General features: G+C 36.8%; 1 protein-coding gene across 7 annotated transcripts in view; it reads right to left on the bottom strand.

Annotated features, from left to right (window-relative positions):
- Nrip1 (nuclear receptor interacting protein 1) overlaps positions 1 to 25,699 on the bottom strand; it is an 84,772-nt gene extending 59,073 nt beyond the window's left edge. For 5 of the 7 annotated variants that reach the window (XM_058574572.1, XM_046430487.2, XM_046430486.2 and 2 more), the window contains exons 1-2: positions 24,510 to 24,704; positions 6,817 to 6,898 (exon numbers count right to left, since the gene is read on the bottom strand). The gene's annotated coding sequence lies outside the window, so the exon portion shown is untranslated. Of the gene's footprint in view, positions 1 to 2,412; positions 2,484 to 6,816; positions 6,899 to 24,509; positions 24,705 to 25,554 lie in introns of those variants that run through there. The other 2 variants (XM_046430485.2, XM_058574571.1) reach the window with 2 other exon arrangements.
- Positions 25,700 to 26,485: the final 786 nt, after the last annotated feature.

The raw sequence follows: 26,485 nt of genomic DNA, 5'->3' as shown, positions 1-26,485 counted from the left end.
AAAGCTGAAAAGTTAAACTGAACATCTCTGAATTTCCTTCTCTTAATGTAAACCAACTGAATAAGCACTACTCATTAAAAAAAAAAAAAAAGTATTTAATTCCAACATTTTATCAGTAACCATGACATCAAAAAATAATAATAATAACTACATTCCCCCCCAAAACAGTCAAAGCTAGGTGTAAGACATGAGAATAACAAAAATAATTAAAAACTACTGCATACTATGGGCCAGAAACTTCTCAAACAATCCTATGAAGTTGTCCCCATTTTACGGAGGAGAACCCTTAGAGAGGTAAAGTGATTTGCCTATTATCAATAATAAATAAGTGGAAGTGTTAAGACCACACCTTAACTGTCTGGTGTGTTCAAAACCACCACACCACAATGTCTCAGTCCTTGTCAATTTTAGTCCACTTACACATAACATTGCTTTGACTCAAATGTGGTGTCCTAAAAACTAAGTGGTCTCAAATATACTTCTGTACCCTAATGATGATGCAACATGGAATATAAGTTTTAAAACAACTACATGGTAGGTTATTTGCAGTTTTTATAATTAGCTTTTATAAAGCAGATGCAAATAAATACCAGTTATTAATATTAGTACTAAGTCAAACATTATCACATTAAGTCATTATATATATAAATCAGATAGTAATCAATTTCACAGATGAGGCTCAGAGAAGTTGAGTAATTTGCAGGTAGATCTGGGATTCAAATTCAGGTCATTGTGTTTTGTTTTTTAAACACGTTCCACAAACACTACCCAATAAAGCCTTCACAGTGTCACACCAATTGCTTTGGTAATCAGATTCCTGATCATTTCATGAGAAATGGACAGTCTCTTTATAAATCATTGGTCAGATATTCCGTGCCTAGGGCTATTCTAAAGACACAAATATAATTATAAGTCCTTGCTGACCTCACTAGACTCTCTAAATAAAGATATATATTTCTAGGGTAGTCTAGCCTCTGGCAGTTTCTAGTGCCAAATTCACCAAATACATAACTTTTGTTACTACTAGGGCATAAACACTGTGAATTTTCCTTACTGGAAAACCTTTTGAAAACCTTTTGCAGGAAAATCTTCAGGACATTTTAAGTATCAAAAAGCTGAGGAAATGTTGATGCTTCAAAATAAATCTTGACCCAGCAAGAACTGGCACTGGGCATTTTATTTTCTTGCAGTCAGCAAAACTTCAAACCTATAAAAATTCAAATACTAGTTAAGGGCATGCATTTTGAAGTAGTTCCATATGTGGTGAGTCACTTCCAAACTTACTCTTAATATTAAAAACTTTTAAAACCTCAATATGTGGGTAGAAATCACTTTTATAACCTATTAACTGCCATACAATGAGAGGTAAAATGAGTCTGTGTGATATTTTACAAATTATTTTCCCTGAAAACAGTTTACCCTGGGGGAAAGAATGAATAGTATTACTGACCCTGATGCACCCCCTTGCTTGGTAGTGCAAACAAACTCAGAAATTATTGTTCCTGACCCTGTGCTGATCTAGATCTTTGTAAAAATACAATGAAAACCAGTTTAATCACCCAACAAACATAACGTGCAAGTAGACAGGAGGAGAGAAGAGTTGGAGGAAGTGGAGAATTGGGTCAGTAGGTGGCAGATCATAACTGGTTCAAACCTGAATTCGAAAGCATGGACAAGGGGTTTGTGAAAATTCTTAAAAGCAGAGGCAAAGAAAGAAAAACAGAAAATGAGTGGAAGAAAAAGTCCTAACTTACAGAAGATTATGCTACTGAGTTTAAAAACTTATTTTGATTCTTTTAAAAATGCATTCAAATTAGCAATATTGTCATTAACACATTATCTAAGAGTACCATGATAATAATATACTTTGGGTATTTCCTAATTTTTTTTAGCATAATATTCCTAAGATGTATGCTGTGCGCTATTTTACAGATCAGGAAACTGAAGCCTAGGTTAAATGATTTGGTAACAGTCTATATGGAGATCCAGGGCTCAAATAATCTTAGTATTCTCATGTCAGCATTTTGCATAAACTGTATTAAACTGTGGCTATCACTGTGGCTACTTTTAGTGTCTACACAAGAAGTTAAAGACTGAAACAGTCTAGTCTGCCCTCTAATCTGTGAGTTTTGCATTTGAAGATTAACCATCCCTGAATCAAAAATATTTGAGAAAAAAAGTGTATGTTCTGAACATTATTCTAGTCATTATTCCTAAACAATAGAGTGTAACAACTATTTAACAAAGCATTTACATAGGTATTATAAGAAATCTAAAGATGAATTAGAATATAAGGAATCACATAAGTCATATGCAAATACTATGCCATTTTATATGAGGAATTTGAGTATCTGAAATTCTAAAGAAGGGACACTCTTGGATAATGAGGGGTGACTCACTAACTCCCTTTACCTGAAGCTTTGGTTTCCATGGATCCAGTTTCCTGAGGTCAACTGAAGTCCAAAAATATTACATGGAAAGTTCTAGAAATAAATAATTTATATGTTTTAAATTGCATGTCATTGTATGTAGCATGATGAAATCTCAATCTATCTCACTCCGTTGCATGTGAGATGTGAACCATCCCCTCTTCCAGAGTATCCACTCTGTATGTACCAGCTGCTCATTAGTCATGTAGTTGCCCTCTCATTTATCAGATCAGTTACTAAATATCACAGTACCTGTATTCAAGTAATTATTATTTTACTTATTAGCAGCCCCAAAGTGCAAGCAATTTGTATATGTCAAAGAAACCATAAAGTAATTCTTTTTAAGTGACAAAGAAAAAGTTCCCCACTTAATAAGGAAGAAAACAATCATATGCTGAGGTTGCTAAGAAGCATAGTAAGAACAGATTTTTTATCCATGAAATCATGAAGAAGGAAAAAGAAATTCATGCCAGGTTTGCTATGGCACCTCAAGCTGTAAAAATTATGGCCACAGTGCGTGAGAAGTGCTTAGTTAAGATAAAGGCATTTAATTTGTATATGTTAGGAAAAAAAAAAATCCCAAGATATACATAGATCAGTTTCAGGTATCCACTGGGGCAGAGGCGGGGATTTGAAATATATTCCAGGTGGAGACTACTGTATTCATTTCATAAGTTATGCTATAAAAGAAAGTCAGCATGCTGATTTTAAAACCTTTGGGTAAAAAGTGAGAAGTGGGATACCTGGGCCAAATGGTGGTTCCATTCCAAGTTTTCTGAGGAATCTCCATACTGCTTTCTATAATGGTTGCACCAATTTGCAGTCCCACTAGCTATGTATTAGTGTATCTTTTTTCCCACATTCTCACCAACATTTATTATTTGTAACTTTATAACAGCCATTCTGATTGGGGTGAGATGAAATCTTAGAGCATATTACAGTGACATAGCCACATCAATTTTTTAAAAAATATTTTTAATTGTAGATGAACACAATACCTTTATTTATTTTTACGTGGTGTTGAGGAACCCAGTGCTTCCACATGTGCTAGGCAAGCACTCTAACACTAAGCCAGAACCCCAGCCTCACATCAATGTTTACAAGCAGCTCAACTGACAATAGCTAAACTATGGAACCAACCTAGGTGCCCTTCAACAGATGAACAAATTAAAAAGTATATATGTGTGTGTATATATATATATATATATATACACACACACACACACATACACATACATATATATGTATATATATAAAACTTATATATGTATATATAAATTATATAATATAAATAAATGGAATATATAAATGGCATATTACTTAGCCTTAAAGAAGAATGAAATTATGGCATTTGCCAGTAAAAGGATGAGCTGGAGAATATCATGCTAAGTGAAATAAGCTAATCCCCAAAAACCCAAAGTCCAAATGTTTTCTCCGATATGCAGATGCTAATTCACAATAAGGGAGGGGGAGCTAGGGAAGAATAGAGTTACATTAGATTAGACAGAGGAGATTTGGGGGATGGGTAGGAGGGACAGTAGAATGAAACAGACATTACTACCTTATGTACATAAGCTGCGTGACCAATGTAATTCTACAACATGTACTATCAGAAAAAATGAGAAATTATACTCCGTTTATGTTTATCAAAGTGCAAAACAAAGTACAAAATTACATTCTTGATTTGCAAAAGAAGAAGAAGAAGAAGAAGAAGAAATAATAGAAAGTTAGCATGATACCTCCATTTCACAATAGCCAAGGTAAGAAGAGGTTACACTATTTAAAGGCTTAAAACCTAGAAAAATAGCATTGTGTGGTCACCAGACTAAGTTTAAATTATACGTGACTTTCTAAGAAATGCTGTAAGATGCTTTTTATCCTTAGTAGAAATGTATAGGAATACTGAAATAAAATGATAACTGAAACTTACATACAGTTAAGAGTATCTATTTGACTACATAAAGTTACATACAGTTCAATAAAAGTTTTTTTAAAAGTATTTTTACAGGGTCTTACACATTATATTTCCAAAAGAATTACTTAAAGACAAGAGAATTTGTCTGTTTAATACTCTTAATTCTAAGATGATAATAATAAACTCATGAATGGATAATTTACACTGCATTTAAAAGTGTAACAATCTTCTTCATAACTGAGCTTTAATGTTTACCTTTTAAATACTTACCTTCAATTTAAAAAGACAACTTTAAACACTACAAAATCCAGCATTTCTGATCATATAATTTCTTTACAAATCAAGTACGTTTGTAAAAATGAAATTTAACTAATATTTGGGGTTTATCTACAAGTTCTATTATAGTCCTAATTTGCTTATTTTAGTTTCTTATTTATTTTTATCTTTCTCCTATGACTGTTAAGAGGGAAAAGAAAGTGCTGTTTTACCAATAGTGAAAAATCTTGAACATGAAAGACAATTTCTATTCTAAAAATTCAAAACAATATGTTGAGGAAGATGAAAAGAAAAGAAAAGAAAAACCTATGTTCATCTAATCCTGGAAATTCTTACCGTTTGACAAGTGATTAAGAAAATTTGTAAAACTGATTTGTATTATTTCATGTGAATATAAATCATGAATATTCAGGTAATAAGGTAAAAACTACCACCTTAATAAATACATTATTTTATTATATAAATTTATGCTTCCTGTCTTCATCTGTTTCTATTCCAAGCAAGAAAGCTAGCCTAAGTTGTTTTTTTTTTTTAATTTTTATTGTTGGTTGTTCAAAACATTACATAGTTCTTGATATATCATATTTCACACTTTGATTCAAGTGGGTTATGAACTCCCATTTTTACCCCGTATACAGATTGCAGAATCACATCAGTTACACATCCATTGATTTACATATTGCCATACTAGTGTCTGTTGTATTCTGCTGCCTTTCCTATCCTCTACTATCCCCCCTCCCCTCCCCTCCCTTCCCCTCCCCTCCCCTCTTCTCTCTCTACCCCCTCTACTGTCATTCATTTCTCCCCCTTGTATTATTTTTCCCTTTCCCCTCACTTCCTCTTGTATGTAATTTTGTATAGGAAAGCACGGGCTGTGGTTGTGGCTCAGCAGTAGAACGCTCGCCTAGCATGTGCAAGGCCCAGGGTTTGATTCTCAGCACCACATAAAAATAAATAAACAAGTAAAAAATAAATGTATTTTTTTAAAAAAAGGAAAACACTAGACAATCAGATCATGAGGGCACTGCCTTCATGGCATTAGTGCCCTTATAAAACAAAAGAAAGCAAAATAAAAGGCCCCAAGAGGTCCCTGGCCCCTTTTGCCACATGAGGTTATAGTCACAAGACAGGTATTTATAAGAATGTGGGCCCCTCATCAGACACTGAATCTGCTAGCACTATAATCCTGGACTTCCCAGCCTCTTAAACTATAAGAAATAAACTTAGAACTGTAAGAAATGAACTTTTAGTGTATATAAGCCACAGGTCTATGGTATTTTGTTATAGCTGACTACACATTAAAGTACAAATGTCAAAAGCACAAAGCGGTAAGTTTCTTGATTACCAATCTTCTTTTTTTTTTTTTTTTTTTGGTACCAGGAATTGAACCCAGCGGCACTTAACCACTGAGTAACATCACCAGTACTTTTCATTTTTTATTTTGAGACAGGGTCTATGTTGCTTAGGGCCTCGCTAAATTGCTGAAGCTGGCTTTGAACTCGTGATCCTCCTGCCTCAGGCTCCTGAGTTGGTGGTATTACAGGCTTGTGCCACTGGGCCCAGCAGCAATCCACCTAATATCCTTTCTTCCCAGTTACGTGTCACCTAATACAGGATCTACAAGCAGATCAATTATAAGGCTACACCAATCTAAACATGGTGAAAATGCAAAGAGAGAACTTAGTACATGGATCTTCAGAAGCAGACACAAGTGGCATGGTTGAGTTGTCCATGGATCCCATACATAGATCTACAGACATACAGGTAGCAGCTGATCCCTACACTAGATGGTAGAGCTACTGTGGGCAGGAAGATTTTAAGATTGCCTAAATGTTTAATACATACTTCATACTATCTTAAAAAAAGGAACTTAACACATTTCATTTTCAAATCAAGGCATTCTTTAAAACAGTTCTATACTTTTCAGTGTAGGTAAAATATGAACAATTTAGATGATTAAAATAGATAAAACTGGTTTGATCTAAATCAGAATTTTTTACTTGCTTACACAAAATTCAGATTTGTCAAGACTAAAATACATTCTTCTTCTCTGTGACAAATGTCAAACTAGTTTATCCAGAAATGAAAGCTAAAGAAAAATAAATAACACAATATGGCATAAAAGTCTTACTTTCCTATCATTGGAAAGGCTTTACTGAATTTTTAAAAATGGAGCAATAAGACAAAATACAATACCTTCTGGATGTGTTTCTCCCAAATGTTAAAATAATAGGTCCTGAGAACAAAGTTCTGAAAGAGTTCACAATCCAAACATTCCCTGAAAATGAAGAGAAATATGCATTACTTCAAGTGAATCTTATCTCAAAGAATTTCAACAGCTCATTTTAAAATGGAATTTAATTACTCAAATCTTTACGAAAAACATTAAAAAACATGTATTTCAAGATAAAAAATATTCTTATGCATGCTTTCCTTAAGCACAGTTATTGACTACATCTGATGAAACAACCTGTATTATAAGAATTATTCATAAAAATACAGTCTTTATCTTAATGTAACAATTGTCACCTATTCTCAAGGATATGAGAAGCTAATGTCAAAAATAAAGAGAAATTTCCCTCAAGGATTTTGGGAGAAAGAGTCCCCAGATTATCTGACAGTCATCACAGTGTTTGAAACACATTTCTTCTCTAGACCAAAAAGAACAAGAAAATATCAAACTCAGAATGAGAACCTCCTAGATAAAGAATGACACTGACATATAAGAAAGTTTACATGTTCAGAAAAAAAAGAATGGATGAAAGTTTTTGTCCAGACAGAGACAGTGTCTACACTTTAATATTGTGGTGGCTGAGGAAACTTTATCTTGATCAAAGGCCAATGAACAGCAAAGCTAGCTGGGGACAAGGAAGGTGTGATGCTCACTCCCTGATCTCTCTATAGCACACTCCATTTGCTTCAGCTTGTACTAACTACTCTGCTAGAACTCTTAAATTCCTAGCCCATAACCCATGATCAGTTCTCAAGGACTATAGCTTTGACTAAATAAACCATAAAACTGAATCTAACCTCCCAAAATAGCTATTTTTTATTACCACTTCATTTTACCAGGGCCCTTTAGTCTCCTTGAAATCACAGAGAGGTACCAATTTTTTTTAAAAGTTATGCTCCCTGAACATCCCAGCCAAGTAGGCTTTTCAACCTAAATTGCTTGCTCTGTATCATGCTGATTGTTATTCTCCCTGTGACCATTGAGCCCTTATTCTTCTTTGATTCCCTCAATACTTACTGTGGTACAAATCATACAGCTGGTGCTTACTAAATGTCTGCAAAATTCAATTAAAAGAACATGCTTAAGTAAAAACAATTACCACAAAAGGAAAGGAAGGAAGTATGTGGACCAAAAACAATGAGGAATAACTGTCTTTATTGTAATTACTTCATTCCTATAAGTCCCCACTCACTCACAGTTCTTCTTTAGTAAGACAGGAAAAAAAAAAATAAAACTCTGAAAAGACATCCAGGTGATTGGGGGATGGGGGGAAGCACTATCATTTCCTATTAGGACACTACTTTTTAAGCAGCTAAATAAAAAACATTACCAAATCATTTTATGTAATAAAATTTAACCTTATTTTGACCTTCCTCATAAAGCAAACAACTCTCTCTATCCAATAAGGTTCCATCTGAACTATGTAAGATGATAAGCAATACCTTAATTGCATTCATTTACATGACTTTGAAACTATTCTGGGCTGAAGTCACTGACTGCAAGGTCACTGAATACAAAAAAGTAGAATGTATGCAATTTGTGGAGGAGGAATGATCCACTTCACAGTGTGAAGCACCTTTTCCATCCCTCATTAGAAGATACCAAATGCTTAATGCAATCAACAGGTGCAGACATCTCTATTTAAAATATATCACACACAAAAATCTACATACACATTGAGAAGATATGAATAAACATGTACATTAAGAATATATTTCAATAAGTAGGTAATATACATTATGGCTTTCTTATTAATCTGCCTAAACAGAAGCAAAAAATATGCCCTTACAGCATTCAAGATCAAAACACAAAATAGGGCTATTATTTTTTCCATTGTCATACAAAAAAATTCTAAAAACTAGAACTCAGATTATAAGGCTACAGTTTTAGGGGAACACTACAAACACAAGATGTTAAACATATTAAGAATTTCTGCTTTCATTTGTATGACTACAGAATCCTATGTTCAAGGAACTGGCTTAGAGAAGCATACTTTACATGTCTCAAATCCAATAATACCACCTTAGTAAAAAAAGGAAATACAACAGATTGACAGAAATTGCAATGTGTCACAGAGGACAATGTGCATTCGAAATCTCAAAATATATTAAAACACATAAAAACAAGTTAACCGCAGAAAAAGTTACCATTAATAAAATTCAATTCTAACACAAACTAGATATCACTGGCATTTGAACTGGAGAAAAAGGAAAGAAACCAAAAAAGCATAAGATCTATGATCTTCGGTACTTTAAAAATGTTTATAGTATTAGCACAAATATAGAACTTCAAGTATTTATTTTAGGTTTAATACAACATCACCAGGAGATTCATTGAAGAAGCACTATCCATTAAATTAGGTGCATCTTCCATATTTAATTTACTACCCAAGCACTTTTATATTAATTAAGTCAATCTTTTGCAATTTAAAAATGATTTAGTCAGTGAGAAGCAATGATATTATAAAACTTATGCTTCTTCATCTTCTCTCCCTAAAGAAAAGGCAAGACTTTTGTCAAGTAACTATGTATTAGACAAAAATCATTTCAATTGATGCTTCTTCCCAGAGAACAATAAGTATGAATACATATTTAAGTAACATATTCCTAAATAAACTCCAATACCTTGTTATTTTGTCCTTTTAAAATTAGAACCCAAATCTCTCAATTTCTACCTATAAACCAAGCCAATACACTCCGAACTAGCTTAGTTTCAAAATAAATGTATACATATAGTTAATAAAATATTAGTTACTATTTTTTTTAAAGATAGAGAGAGAAGAGAGAGAGAGAGAGAGAGAGAGAGAGAGAGAGAGAGAGAGAATTTTTTTAATATTTATTTTTTAGTTTTTGGCGGAACAACATCTTTGTTTGTATGTGGTGCTAAGGCTCGAACCCAGGCTGCATGCATGCCAGGCGAGCGCGCTACCGCTTGAGCCACATCCCCAGCCCTAGTTACTATTATTATCTATGTACAACTTTCAGTGACCACATCTTCTTTAGGTATTTTAATTTTCTTTCTATAAGAAGCAATTCAGAATCAGACATGGTGGAACTTCGTAACTATGTAAGAGGAAACTCCTGGCTCACATTCTTTGACAAGGATAAGAACCTGTGGGGCCAACCAGAAGCTTCTCTGCTGTTTCAATGTTACTATTTACATTTTATTTGAGCTGAAATCTCAGATTGAAGACACTCTTCCGATAAAGATAATATTCTTTTTCTCACAAGCACTTCTTTGCCCACCCCAAGGTACTGAGTGCTTTATATATATTCCTGAGTTCATCAATTACGATAATTTCTGAAGTTCTACTTCATCCACATAATATCATGATTTTTTTCCCTTGCATATTAGGAGATCTGAAGTCAATTTTTATAACCACAATCAAGTCTCTGAGTATATTTAAATGGGCTACAATCTTTAACTGAAATAAACTGTTTTAATGGCATCACACAGCTTCCAATGAAGAAAGAAATAGGCCTAAATTTAGGTTCAGCTACATTTCAATCTCAGGAGACTATAAGTAATCCCACCTAGAAAGCAAGTATGCATGTGTGTTGTTCATATATTTTATTTCTTATTTTCTGTATATTATGATGTTCTGACATCTGAAAGACCTTCCTGGCTGGGTAGAGACTATTCCTTTGGAGGCAAGACAATTCTTAGAGATTCAGCAAAAGGCTCAGCCCCCAGCATGCCTTTGATATGCAAACTAACCAGTCCAAACCACACCTCTTTCTTCTGGCTCACACACCCTAGGGGGCAATATTCCTTTGCCTTCACAGCATCCAAGGGCCAGGAACCAAGTAAAATATGGACCACACCTAGCTGTTAGTTATTAGTTTAACAGTAAGTTATTCAAAAGTATTATTATTATATACTAATATTTTATTACTATTATCATCTACATATAGCTTATTCAAACTAGTCAAAACCTAAATTTGATGACCCTGCACTGCCTCACTCTTCCAGGAGATTCCAAAAAAGGATACAGCCTGGGCTCTTCCCTAGTGCCTCCTCACCAATGCTTTTCCATGTCACCCTGCATGGCACGGTATGGCATACTTTCTAGGACCAGAAATTATAATAAACTTTGTTTTTCTGAGTCTCTGTGTCTCCTTTTGTGATTGCACCTGACTAACCACAGAGAACACAGAATCGTGTGTGTGTGTGTGTGTGTGTGTGTGTGTACACATGTGAGCCTGTATGTGCAAGTCTCTCTTCATTTCCTCATTTCCCTTTCCCAGGTGGTAACTGAACAAAACATTACACCTTTTAAATGTATGTAAGGATATGAAGTTAAAGTATCCATCAGCTTGACAACCCTAAGTTCAACCCTCAGTAACAAAAAATAAAATAAATTTATTAATTCTGTACAGAAAATTAAATCTTGGACTGACAATGTTGCTCAGATAACATAAAAGAACAAAGTGACTCAAACTATAAAGAACTGGTCAAAAAGATTCCACAGAATTTGAAACACCTGCGACAGAGTATATTAATGCATAATTTCATCTGGGAAATATTTTTCTTCCTCCCTCACCTGTTCCCCCACCCGTCTTGCATTCAACTCTATAAACAGCAGTTATCCCCCATTATAAAACAGTCGACGGTTACAACAATGAGCCAACCAAGAAAGAACAATATTCTATAACTGACATTTACTGCATTGGCCTTGGACTTCTAATCTTTACCAGACGGGCACACAAATCAATCCATCAGCTCATAAAGGTGTGCTTTTTTAACCTCTAAAACAGATGGGATTGGCCAGAAGTGTCTGGCATGTCAAACTGCTAATCACTGCTGCCCTTTGCACAAAATAACCCACTTAAGTTGAGGCATGGTTGCACTGTAACCGACATTAGTCTGTGGGAAACCCATTTAACTGTCACACACTCCTGCCACTCCTGCTCTCCCTTAATTAAGCCTAATGCCTTATGCTTTGACCTTTTGTTCTAGCCTATTAACCCTATCTAGTACAAGTTCAATTATGTTAAACTAAAAACTTTGCTGTAAAATATTAAATGGCAAGCTCAAAAAATCATAAGGGATATCCTCCCAGCCTTAAGTTCTATGCACTCTGATACTCAATGCAATAGAAAATAAACCCTCAGTTTCACAGTAATGCTGATTTGTACAAAGTTAAGAGGAACCAAATTGTCATTTTAGTTCAACCTCCTTATGCTACAAAAGAAACTGAGGCCAGAAAACATTAAATGACTTGCCCATTTCATAGCTTTCCCACAACAAAGCCATGCTAAAACCTATCTAATCCCTAGCTCTAATTCTTTATTCTCCATGGTATCTCTGGATTAACAGTTCAACCACCCAGCATTAAGGAGCTAATATTTTTACCATAAATTATTAACTTTCAGCATCCTTTAGAATACATTACACAAATAAGCTTAAAACAAAATAAATGGTGACTTCAATACAGTTTACAAGTAAATTTTCCTTTCTCTTCCCACACACCAAAACTTTCTACCCCACACTACATCTTTTTCCCTTTTTAAAAATAACCATGGCCAGGCTGGGGCTGTAGCTCAGTAGTGAAGCGCTTGCCTCATTTGTGTGAGGCCCTGGGTTCGATCCTCAGCACCACATAAAAGAAAAAAAAATAAATACAAATAAAGATATTGTGTCCATCTACAACTAAAAAAAATTTTAAAAAATAAATAAATAACCATAGCCATTAAAAACTGCTAAATCCTGAAACATTCACAAGGCAATATGTACAAACAGAATTATTTTCTTTCTGGTGTTTCACTGAAGCTACAGAAAGCAATTACAGCTTGTTACTTATTTTCTCATAGGACAAATTCACAGGTGCATATTTCCAAGATATGTCTTCTTTACACCTATATACACATGGATTGTATATAGAAAAAAACAAAAAACTAAAAAAATAATTATCATTCACTATAAAATGTAGTGAAAACATGTTATTAACACAGAGATATAATATCATATGCTATTCTTTTCTCTTTCCATTTACTTCATACAACCAGTTAAAAAAAATTTACCATTCTTACTATGACACAGGAAGCAACTTAAGAATCATAACATAAAATTTAAAGATGATATGGCTGCTGTGAGGAAATGCATATTAAGTTTAGATTTTCAAAAGACTTAAAGTAAGATTTTAATTTTATCTTTTTTGTTGACTTCTCAAAGGCTCATTTTTACCTCTTGTCAGTATTAACCTATATTGTCAGCTTTTTCTTTTAACAATCCTAAACCTTACAGGTTTAAGGTACTTACCCAGTATATGGAACATGTAATTTTGCAAAAGCAAGATCATCTAGAATTGTGGTAAAATAACGAATAGGTCCAAAGAGAGAAAATAATACATTTTTTGGTGTGGCTAGGGTCTGAAAGATAGGGTACAGGAGCTTAAAATCAAGGTGAATGAATTCATGTTATTAGAATGATACCTTTAAATAAAAGCATTCTCTGGCATTATCAGGAGGAAAACAAGGATGTATACAATGTGAAAGATGCAGACAGATAACTGGCCAGAGCTAAACAAATACTTGTACAAGGGCAACCGCAAATTCAGTCTCATTCACCTTTTTCATTACAAAGTAGTTTAATGAGACATCATGTCTTAGTTATAGTTTTAGTTGTATAAAATAGAAATTAAATGTGAGTGCCTGCTGAAGAATCCAATGGTCGGAACATCACACTAATACACAGAAGTTCATGTACTCATAACATATAAGCAGACACTAATGAACAATGAAGGGAAAGGAGCTCCAGTACTCAGCACCAGAGCTGGTAAAAGCACAAGGTAGAATACACCACAAAACATGAATGTGCTCACTTTTCTACCCTTTTACTTTAAACATTAGTCCATTAGCTTTTTCTTCTTTTGCTATAACTTATAAGCATGTGAATACATAGAACAATATGAGCCATGAGAGATGTTTTTCAAGTTTACAAAAGACACATAAGGTAATGTTTGGTGAAAATCTTTGTCTTCACAAAACAGAAAGCTAACTTATTTTAAAAGCATTTGTTAAAATCAGTGCCATAAGTATTTATCCAGATAATTTATATTTTTAGCATTTGAAAAGAAATCTCACCTAGAAATCTCTGAGCTCCATTTCAATATAAATTTATTTTCTCCTCCTACCAACTATATTTTAATGTAGTTGAAATTGATGACATTCTAACAGACAGGAAATTCACCTCTAGTGAAGGCCAAATTCTGAATTTCAAAATATAACTAACGGGCTTCATATACTACTTTAAGTCCTACAACATAACAGATTTTGAATCATCAGTTCTTCTTGATACCCTCTAACTTCTAAGGTTACTGAACACCAAAATTAATTCCACACAGAATTTTAAGATGTCTCCACCCACCTTCCCAAGTGGTCAAATCCAATGCAATTAAATGGACCAAGCTAACAGGTACTTGTGAAACTGAGGAAACTTTTTGGAAGACTCTGAAATGTTTTGTTTCATGTTCTTACCCAAAAAGAAAAAAAATAAATCAATTAATATTGCCCCTAAAGATTTTGCTAAACATATTATCTAATATAACTGGTTTACTTTTGAAGAAATTTATTTTAAGACAAATGATTTCAAGTGCCAATTAATTATAATGTTACCAACAGTTTCACTTTTTTCCTCAAAATTTAATGACTGGAAAGACAATGATAAATTTTAAGGAAGCATTATTATTCCTTTTGGAAGTATTAATTTAAATAGACTAAAGAAAAATGTAGAAGAGCTCCTTTGTAAGTTGCACATAACAACAATAGCTATTATATAAAAATATATAAAAGTTCTAGCCCTGAGCCAGATTTTACCAATAACTAGGATTGATACAGTTCAATTCAACAAATGTTTATAGACAGCCTTGTACCCACTAGGCACTGGGCACTAACACTATACTGCTGAACAAGCTCCTATTCACCAAGCTTACAGTCTACTGTGGAAATCAAACATACAACTGTAACTGTTACAATCAGGGAGCACATGAAGCTGAGAGAAAAACATGATCTTGTTAAGAGGATTGGAGACTGTAGTAAGCCTCTAAATTCTTGCCCACTGCCCCATGAGCAATAATATTCCTGTCATTTTGCTTCACCAAGGTCAGGCACATGACCAGTCTGTAGCCCATACAAAAGGCTGCAGTTAGGTTGCCTTCCTTTTGCTCTCTTCCTAGAGGTGTGGACCCAGGTACACTTGGTTCGAGGCATATTATCGCCACTGTGCTACACAGTGGTGTCCCCTCATCTTATTGATACCTTTCCACAAGATAATGCAGGCATTATGTTATCAACTAAACCAAAAGAACCAAGCTCTCCATTTATAGTTTTAGAAAATTACTTGTCAGTAGTAAGTAGAGTTGGCTGCAAGTGTTCTGGTCACTCCAATAATCTGTAAGTGCCTGACTGAATTAATCTATAAATGGGAAGTTCCCCCACTGCTTTCAAAATAGAACTGAAAATGTACAGAACACATAACAGAATTCATTTACACACCTATACTATAAAATTCCCCTTTAAAATTCTCAGCCTAGAAATTATATCACAGTTCTAGGTACCAGAATTATGAAATGAATCCTAAGACTTCTTGAGACCTGAAGAAGAAAATTAGGTATCAGAACAGGGGTGATGTAGTAGGCTCCTTCTCACTCCCCTTCTCAAGACTCAGTACCAATTATTACAGTTCCTGCCCCGGGCTTAACTTGGGATTTACTGCTGGATCCACCAGAAAGGTTATTGACCATTCCTTAACACCTGGTACACAAACCTTTCTTTCTAAATCAGCCTTAACCAAAATAAACAAATATTCCCATCCTGGGTCTACCCAATTGTTTAGCTCAACGACTTAATTTTCTCCTTTGTAAAATGCATATAATTATTGTTTGGGAAATTTTAGATTAACAACAATAACAAAAACTATTGGAAAATAATGAATCATTCACCTAGTTATATCACATGAATTCCCCTGGCAATTAAAAAAAAAATTTTAAAGACAGGTGATAAATTATAAAATTAAGGGAAAACAGGGTAAAAAGGAAACAAAAATAGAGAAAGAAGGAGTATCAAGAGGGAAAAAAATGGTGCATTAAGTTCTAAGTACTTTTTAGCATTTTAGCACTATTTGATTTATAATATATACTAAGGGCACTTTTCCATAAGCAAGATGGCTCTATAAAATGACTTGTTTGATAATAAGGAAGTGGGACAGGATTCCTCTAAGACAAGTATGCTTAAATTCATAGACGCAGAGCTTTTATTAACTTCTCTTCCAACTGGAAAAATTTAAAAGATTCTATAAAATTACTTCAATTTATGAAAGTTCAAGCAAAATAAGTTCAAGGTTTGTTTGGTTTTTTTTTTTTTTTTAAAAAAAAAAAAAAAGGAAATAAAGAAAATGTGACATTGATCCAGATCCACCAAATATTACCAGAGAGCAGCTTTCCAAGAGAACTATGCACAACCTTGGTTGTGCCTTAATAATAAACAACCAGAAAGACACTGGGAAAGAACCAGATAGATAGTAAATCAAAATTATCATTTCAACCCTTATGTTTGGCATCACGTATATTCAGTTTATTTAAAAAATTTTTTTAAAAGGCATGTACTGGCTAGGGAATTAATATAAATACACATTTAAATACATATCTGAAACAGAAGACTTTTTCCCTATATTGTTCACTTGGACAGTTTCTTTCTTATTTGGCAAAAATATAATATATTCTCTTAATAAAAGATAGAAGCAAAAAATTTCCTATGCAGCTTTCATATGAATCCTTCTTTTTTCCAAAATGCACTTGCCAAATCAAAATATAAAGCATATTAGAAAATATTACTTATGTGCACCTGCTTATTCAACTTGTGTCTACAATATAGTTTCAATTTGTATTTTTCAGGGTCTGGGGAACCACTCCAATAGAGTGGTTTTGGGGTTCTAAATTCCATAAATTTTAAATGAGGCAAATAAAAAGAGGTGGGGAGGTTTATAACTCCACTTCTCATGGCCTCAACAATAAAAACACATACCTGGTGTGTACTTAAAAATACAGTATGTGCCACTAACCTCCTTAAACTCAAATGTCTCCTTCCTCATCACGGTCTATTCCCCAAAGAAAGCCAACTACTCCTCAGTTTTCTATTTGTGCTTCCTTTCACTATTCACAAATGCACTATTGATTTCTTCTTTGTAGTATAGACTGGTTTATTAGGATAGCATAGTTTTTAACAAAATTATTATAGGTGAAGACAGGGCAATAAAAAATAATCATGCTGACAATGGTAAAAGTCAAGAGTTGTACCTTTTCAACAGAAGAGCTATGGCTCTGAATTGCTGTTTCTTGAAGTGGACAAACCTAATTAGCCTTGGGAACACCTGAATTAAGACCACAGCAAGCTATTTTAATGAATTATATCAAGAAACATAGTTGTTTTCACTGCCTTAAAGAACACTGCAATAATTTTGTAGTACACCTTATAGGAGCCAGCAATGAAGGAAAAAACATCCATAGAGGTGCCCTTAGTGACCGTGTTTTCCTCTAGTGATACACAGGCACAGGAGATAGGACAGCTCTCTGCTAGAACTAACTAAAATGCTGCTGAATCATCAATTGGCAACAAGGTGCCTTCCCAGTGAAATTGGTCTTTGAGAATCCAGGCTGGGAAGCTTGGATGGGATGCCTGAGTTTTGTGGCTATCAGGTGGGAAGCAAAGTTTTTTAATGACTTCCTGAAAATCAGTTGGTGAACTGTTTTTTTCAAAGGATCACATATTCTCATAGAAAATCAAATTAATGAAAGTAGCTGTGTGACCTCAGGCAAGTTACTCTGCGATCTTTCAGAATGGGTTTATCTATAAACTAGAGAAAATGATACTAGGAAACTACCCCTCTCGTTCTACAGATGTTATTTATTACCCAAAGAGATAAAAAGACTTTCCTTTTATGTATATGTTGATTTTGTAGCAGAACCTAAACTAGGAAAAGAATCATGAAATAACAAAACACAAGTAACTATTTTTTATATATATATTTTCAGTTGTCAATGAACCTTTATTTATTTATTTTATATGTGGTGCTGAGAATTGAACCCAGTGCCTAACACATGCTAGGCAAGTGCTCTGCCACTGAACACCAATCCCAGCCCACAAACAACTATATTTGAAATGTTTTTCAATAATCAAACCTGAGCCTACATGACCCATTGTGCAAATATTCCCTTTAGGGGAAAAACTGCAACAGGGATTAATTCCCTTTGAGAATATTTCTAACTTCCCATTTGGAGTGTTTCATATATTTCCAAATACGTTTTCTTGATATCCTCCACTTTCTTCTGTCCTCCCTCCCTCTTTCCCCAATGTGTAAGTCTACCCCTCTATTATAGATTTACGATGAACTCATAAATTCATGAATGAAAAAGAACTTAAGGAAGTATGCTTTTCACCATCCAGTTACCATCTCTTAAACATTTCATCTCTCAATTTCTAGAAAGATTTCTCAAGACAGAAGTCCGATTTTCATTCTGAACTTCTGATTCTCAAATTTTAGTAGTGCCCCATGATGTGCCAGAATCCAACCATACTGGGTCATTAATCACCACAACATTACAATACTATTCTCATTTAAGGCTGTTTGTAAACATAACTTCCTATCTTACTACTGCCATGTTACATTGGCATCTGGCTTTTTTAATACAGAAACATGGAACATGTTTACACATATGTATAGGCAAATTCAACAATTAAAAGCATATAACCATAAGCTAGTTTAGCCACTATGTGACTTAACTAAGCTATTCTCTTACTGTCTACAGCTAATCACCAGCCTTTATCCCGTTCCCTCACACAGCCAGTTAGAATATAAAGTAAAATAACCAACACAAACTACTAACAACATAAGTTCTAAACTCCTTAGTTCCTGAGTTGCCCTCAATCCCTTGCGAAGAAAATTCCGGGTTTGAAAACAAGGAATAGCCCTGACTATCATTTAACAGGTGACTGAGAAATGACTTTCTTAATTAGAAGTCCAAGGGTGAGAGACTCCTTTCCCCCAAAGCTCTGAATAAACACCAGCATCAGGTCAATCAGAGTTGTTCTGTCCCAATGGTATCTTAAGCTGGTGACTCAAATTCCTAGCAGGCTTCTAGTTTAATATTTCTTGAAACCCTAGGCTTAGTCACACAGAATATAAGGCAAATAAGGATCTCTTCCTTTCATCCTTAAAGGTATTTTTGCTAAATAACACAAAAGTTAAAGAGGTAAGATGGATTTTAATTCAGAGCTTTTATTCCCTGAGATATAAGAAATTAAAAATTTTCTGGGGACAGTGAACCATGGTAAGCTTGTAGTTTCAAATACAACTATTAATCCTGTAAAAGAAGCATTTATTTCTATTTCCCAGTGTCTTAACAAAACCCTTTTCCCCCCAACTCTGTTAACTGAGAGCAGAAGTAAGGGTGGGAAGGAGAGAGGGAGAATAAATGAATGGACAAATGTCATAATCATTTTTCTAGTCAAGTTTCAACATATGCTGATGTTCTTCCAAAAATCATTTTAACCAAACAAATAAGATGAATCTTAATTTATTTAACAAATAATTATCTATACTATCATCTTCAAGAACACACCATCTTAAAACCTGGCATAGTTTTTTGGTTTTTTTTTTTTAATTTAAGACTACTAAGGATATAGTGGGGACCAGTTTTTCATAACCCCAGTGAGTGATTTTTTCCCTCCATTTTTGAGTTGCCAACTTTTGAAATTTTTCAAATCTATTTCTTATTATATTACTGCTAAAGTTCTAGGCTAAATATCCTTTGCATAATTCAAGGTATTGATTTTAACAACATTCTAATGCAATTGTAAAATATTATCACATTTTAAAATTTTTCTTCTGTTTTATGAATTTAAGGCAAATTATGTTTCATTTGTATTGATAACCCATAATACCACAAGTTTCGAATACTTTACTTGTAATATTTGCAAGAAAGCATTAGTTCTATTTGAATTTCAAGGTTCTATGACTTGAGTATATTTACTATTAGCAAGATTTAGAAATTAATGTAACTTTCTACTCTTCTCAGGGCCTGAAAGAAAACTTAAAACTAACTTTCATAGCTGTAGCAAAATGAAATGAAAGTGTACTTCTAAATAAACTTCCAATCTTTAAAACCCTACATATTTCAGTATCCATCAAATTGAAAATTTAATTTCAAGTAAGAAAAAAATAGGTGTACAGCGATATAAATATTTTCAAGAAAACACAATAAGACCACGAGTCTTTTAGGTCTCAATTTTCCCCCTACCTTGAATAATAATAAGATAATGTTCTTAAAGAAAGGATCTTTCTGTAGTTGTTTATCAAATTATCTCTATCAGAGGTCCCATAAAAGAATTATCCAGTTTACTACCCAAACCTCAGCACTTCCACTGTTTTCCATGTTGACAAAGATCCCTGGAAAACTACAGATTTTAAAAGAACAGATCAAAGAAAAGGTGATCTAATATTCATTCATCTTTTTCCAACTCCTGGTTTCATTGTGGTACCCATTTTTTATCCTCTATGTTGGATGTACTTGAGATATTTGAAAATAGAGCGTGCTATGCACTAGTGGGGTACTTGTTTCTCTCCCTCAAATGACCATTATTTATATACTATTGCTGGCCCCATAAGCAGGAATCTATTACCATCAGCAATTCATGTCCCCGCTTCAGCATCAGATGCAAACAGGATAGGGAAACAAGATCTCTCTCCTCCATTTACTTTTTGTTCAGTCCAACCTCTCAACATAATCCTCAGCTCCATTCTACTGCTCTGTAGGCTTCATCATCTGACACTCCTGGTTTTCACCTTCTAAAGTCTTGGTGACCATCCTGGTATTATATTTCTAATTGTTGTGTTATCTAAATCCTACTGAATGAGTTTGCTCCTCTCCCACCCCCACTGTCCCCTGAAAGGACTGCAACTTTAAGAAATGAATCCTGAACAATTCGAACCAGACTAAAATTCCAACATCCTGAAATTTACCCTATTGTAGTCTGTTGAAAATATTTTACCTTTTCCATAGTAGTCAAGATTTTTTTAAATAAAAACATTTCTCCAGTTGGAAGAAATAAGTACACAGGTCTTTATTAAGAATAGCAAATACTTTTTCTTTGGTCATTACCCATGCAAAAGTAAATCCTTATTTTAAAAAACAAAATCCACTCTTGATTGTGTATCAATTACCTCAAAAGGCAGATGAAAAAAAAACACATGAGTAAGAAACTTCACTCCACCATAGACAAAAAGCAAAGCTACACACTAAGGCAATTTTCAAAGTGAAGAAAACATCCAAAGAAGCTGTTTAAGGGAAGGTGGGAGAGGGAAGGGGTAAAAGAAACCAAACTCTTCACTATGAACCTACACTTTAAAAGCTGTGTCAAACAATCTAAAGTCTAAAAAGCAAAACTAACCCTATCACAATTTAAACAATTTTCTTGATAAAAATTAGATGTTTTAAACTTAATTTGAACAGAATTATTTTTTAACTTGATACACAAAATTATTATTCTTTCCAGAACACTCAAAATAATCTTTATGTTTTAAAATTAGAAAACTAATCCCTTTAAATTCATATATCCTACGCCACTATAATTTAAAATTATTTGTCCATCATGGCCTTTTAAGGCCAATATGCATGGAATCGGCACGATCAATAATAATAAAATTCTTCCCACTCATCTTTCTAGCAAGCCAAGGAATGACATATCTCCTTATCTTCCTATTTGTTCCATTAGATTGACATATTTTGCCTCATCTGTCACCTTTCATAAAACTCTGCTTTCAGAGATGAGTTAATTCATTTTTAGTTGTCCTCAATGTTCTAAAATAGTGATGTTTGACAGAATTAATACAGTGCTCTAGTTCTCTCTGTTCAACTGACATTTAATTAAAGATCTTGGAGGCCATCTTTCTCTGAGACTACACTCTACAGGAGGAACATTACTTCCTCCTTGGACACTCGGGCAACAAAACTGCCTCCCAGAGGTCTTCCATTTAGCGGACTGCTTAACTACACATCAACTACCAGCAAAATAGATAACTCCAGTGTTTAACACAGATTTCACTCTTAAATCTTTGAACCATAACTCTTTATAGCTTACATTCTCTCTAACCTTATGAGTTTCCAGAATTTCTGTAGCTGTAATGCTCCCCTGTATTTTTATCATAGCTTTTGTTCTACCTGGATTTCAGAAAGACCTACTGGCATTTAATTTGTAAGATTTCTTGAATACCTGATAACAACACAGAAAATCTTTTGAGCAGTCAGAGCTACCTTGGAGCACAAGCCGAAAATTCCGTTTTAAATTCTTTTGAATTAATATCTTTTGGAGAATAGCCCACTCAACTTGGTATGTCACACTTTTCTATTCTAAAGGTGGCATGGACAATTCAAATTGGCACTTGCTATTTATTACTTAAATAATTGTTCTCTTGGATGGCCTTTTGAAAGCCTGCACTTCCTAATCATTTTTTTACTATATCAGACCACAAGAGATGTGTCAATTTAAACAAACTTCAGGAGCAATAAACTAACAAACAGACTCTAGGTGGTGGTATAGGTTATTTTTTTATCACGTTGTTTTGCTCTTCTATCTGCAAGAGACAGAAGGGCCTTTAGCCTCTTCTACACATGTCTTTATTGTGAACTCACATGTTTTAGGATGTTTAAATTAGGAAAATCCAAGTTCTACAGAGTTTGACGATGCATGTAAGAAGTGGTTTTAAGTCAGTCATGTGTTCCTATAGGCATTAAGCCTGACTTTCAACTACATCAAAGGCACTGTAAGAACTCATTTGTGTAAAAACAACAAGGAAAAATCCTTTTTAAAAAATATAGACCTGCATGTACACACATCTAGGGCACTTCTAAGGGTAAATTTGGAAAGCAGTATTTCTTCACCAAAGTATGAAACAGCTTCAAGTAACCAATCCTACAGCCTGAAGGGTAGTAGCTGCTTCATTGATTGATTCTCCTTCTTTGTCTCCAGGAACTAAGTCCAAACAGAGAAAGTTAACTACTGGTGATGTAGCCACTACTCCCTAAAAACATATAAACCCTATGGACATTACCAAATCTCCTGGGCAAAACCAGAACAACTGACTTGGAAGTTGAAACATTTCAACAAGCTCCAGGCAGCAACTCATATTTAGGGGCCAGTCAGATGAAGCACCATTTGTTTAAAAAGTCTACTCATTTCACTGTCTCTTCAACAAAGGTAGCAACTGATGATTAAACATTGAATAATCTCATCTGGAAGATGCCACCCACTTGCTAAACCCATGATTCACTAATAAGCAGGTTCAGTGCAATTCATAAATAATGAATTAGCAAAGCCCCTGGCTTCACAAATTCCCCCAAGAAATAGAAAGTATATCAGCATAGGTGTATGTAACCCCATAATTATTTTTACTTTGGACACCTATAGATAGCCTCTCTTACTCTAGAAGTTTTTCCCTCACAATCCCACACTTAATTATTTACACTACAGGAGACAATCGTCAACCCAAGTTTCACCAAGTTAAAAGTTCTTGAACCTAAGTCTTAATTTTTCCCAAAATAAAACGTCCCATTAAAAACTTTTTTTTAACGTATAAGCATTTGCAATTCTGCTTTTATTTTTTCTAACTACCTTCGGCATCCAATTAAATAATTAACATTATAGAACATAGAAACTCATGGAATGCTTCAGAGATCAACATGTGTCACAGACTCCCAGCTTGTCCGCCTCTAAAACACAGTTGATTCCTTTGTTCCTTCAGACTGGACACCAACTCTTGATTAAAATTTAAGAACTACTTTGGAAAGGATGGAAAGTCTGTAGAATCTTTCCATGAAACCCTTCCTAAAACTACAATACTCAAATAGTAGCGAGGACACCGGAGAGAGAGAAGCAGCCTCCCGGACTTCCACCGGGCTCACCCTACATGCGAGCCGGTTCCTGGCTCCAGGGTAGAACGAGGGCCGAGGCCTCCGGTCCAGGGAGCCTCACCCTCGGGAGGCGACGAGCAAGTGCCGGCAGGCCGGGCCTGAGGCTGAGAGCGATGTCCCTTTTCCTATTCACTTTTCCTGGCCGGGAATCGGCTGGCACAGGGCAGGGAGGCACCCGAGCGAAAGGCGGGGAGCTGTGCCCGGCGCCACCCCGGACGCTGCTGGGCAGCAGGATCGGCAGCCGCGCGGCGAGAAGCGCCCGGACTTGGGGCCAAAGGGACAGCAGAGCGGGGCGCGACCCCAGCCCGGTGGCGCGGCCACCCGAGTCGTCCCTGCGCACGGCGCAAACGACACTCGGCGGTGGCCCCTCGGCCCAGGGTTGGCACGCACGGGCAGGAGAACCCAGGGCTAATTCTACAACTTGCGGCGCCGCTGCCCGGACCCCGAGTTCCCGGGGTGATTAGGACCCGGGAGGAGAGGCAGGATTTCCCCGCCAACGATTCCTCGCCGCCGCCGAGCCCTCCCCGCCGCCACCGTTCAGTCCCCTCGCGGGCCGCGCTGCCCTCGCCACCCCGACGCCCCCGCGGCCCTGTCGGCCAACGCCAGCGCCGCCGCGGGCCGCGCTCCGAGGCCGTTTCCGGCCGCGCCGGCGGCCGCTCCTCCGAGTCCCCCCCGGTCGCGGTCGCCACTCACCCGAGGCCGCCGCGGCTCCAAGCCTCCGGCTCCGTCAGGCTCACTCCACGAAGGAGCCCCGCCGCCCCGTCCTTCCCCGCCGCCCGGCTAGCTCTTCCCTCCGACTAGCTGCGCTACCGAGCGCAGCAGCGGACGCGAGGCCACTGGCGGGTGCGCGCGGGCGGACGGGTGTGGGGCCGGGTCGTCCCTCCGCCTTCGCAGCCGCCTCCTCCTCCTCCTCCTCCTCCTCCTCCTCCTCCTCCTCCTTCTCCTTCGCCTCCGCCTCCGCCGCCGCCGCCGCCTCCCGAGTTCGGGGCTCTGCTGCAATGTCTGCGAGGCTGACTTTGAGCGCCTCGCTCGCCGCCCGCCCGCAGCCGCGCTCCTCCCTCCGCCGCTGAGTCCGCCGCGGCCCAGTCCCTCCCCTCGCCGCTCCACGCCATTCAGCTCTTCAGCCAAGTTTCTTAACCCTTTTTTTCCCTTCCCTCCCATTGTCACCCAGGCCGGAGGAAGCCTCTCGGGTCCCAGCAGCTCGCGTGAGCTGGGGAACCCCTTCTGTTCTTTTTTTTTTTTTTTTCCTCCCTCTCTTTCTCGCCCGCCCCACGGATGGCTGGCCATGGTTTCAGGGCCCAGAGGCAGCGAGGGGACCGCGTTGGCCGGGAGAGGTGGGTGCTTGGCGCGCCCGAGCCGTCCTCTTTGGGTCCTGGCTCTGTCCAGCCGCCTGGACAGCTCCTCCCTGGGGGCCAGCGATCGTTCTCCTTACCCAAGCCCAAAGGCACGCGTTTGGAGCTCGGCACGGGATCTGGCCTCCCTAGAAGCTCCAGGTTCCCTCCCCGCCTGGGTGCTGGCACCTTAAGTGTCTCCCTCCTCCCATTTCACCCCACAGCACGCGTTCTCTTGGCTCCCTTTCACCCACCACAAAAATCCCTCTTCTTGTAATCTGTGTCCTGCTTTAATCTTGGGGTACACGGGCACTATAACGCTAGGTCACTCTGTCTCCACGTACAGCACCTGGTAGGCACCCAGTAAAAAACGTGGAGTACTCGGAGAGGAAAACTAGGAAGGAGACCTGAGGAGCGCCCGCTCAAGCTCCCTGGACGGACGTAGGACCCAGGAGCAGGGTTTATCTTCTGCTGCTTTGTCACTGCGAAACCTCCAGCGGAGTCTGCCAGCCAATCTCCACCATCCCCGGGAAGGATCTGACCCAACTAGATAAGGCAAAAGGAACAGGGCTGCTACTTTTTCAGCAGCTCTCCTAGGTTCGGTATCCGAGTAAGAAATAACAATTACATCACGAGGCCGGGGCGTCTGCGCTGCGAAGAAGCCTCTAGGTTTCCTGCAGCCTGATCTCGCTGAACCCGCCTCTAAATTGGGGGGGAGGGGGCTACGGATTGGTGAAGCGAGAAAGTGGAGGGAGGAGAGAATCTTAAGAAACCATAATTTCCTCTTCTCCTTGTAATTGCAGTTTTAAAAATCGTATCCTCAGCGTCCCCCAAACATCTAAGTACAACTATTAACACCCGCCCCCAGCACCTCCCAGATGTCAGGTTTCTTTTTCCACTCTTAACATCTAGCATTTGGTAGCTCGCCATGAAAAAAATTACCCGGGGAAATGAGTTCCGTTGCCTAAATTGTTTTTGCTTGACACAAAAACGATAAAGTAAGGCTTAGTCTCACCCCAAACTCTGAAATGGCATGCCTGTGTTAAAACACTAGGTGAGACAAACGAGTGGATGAGGCGCTCCATTCTTAATATATAGGTGTTTATAACCCTAAGCATTTGGTAGCATTCGGAAATAAGAGTTGCTAGTGCCCTTAAAAAACAAATATTATCCAGTCATAAAACTGTATTCTATGCCTGTTATATAATGGCTGTATTGTGCATTAAACATTTCACTTAACCTTTAAAAATATGAATGATTTTTGGAATGCTTTCTCAGTCATGAAAGCAGTTTTTCAAATTGATTCTTCATAAATTTAGCTTAGCTAGCACAGTGCTG

The sequence above is a fragment of the Marmota monax genome, unplaced genomic scaffold (genome assembly GCF_021218885.2).
Source record: "Marmota monax isolate L192 unplaced genomic scaffold, Marmota_monax_Labrador192_F-V1.1 WCK01_AAM20220418_F8-fsc00016, whole genome shotgun sequence".
NCBI classification, from domain to species: domain Eukaryota; kingdom Metazoa; phylum Chordata; class Mammalia; order Rodentia; family Sciuridae; genus Marmota; species Marmota monax.
The sequence above is the reverse complement of the archived record's forward strand: the minus strand, read 5'-3'. Positions and strand labels throughout refer to the sequence as shown.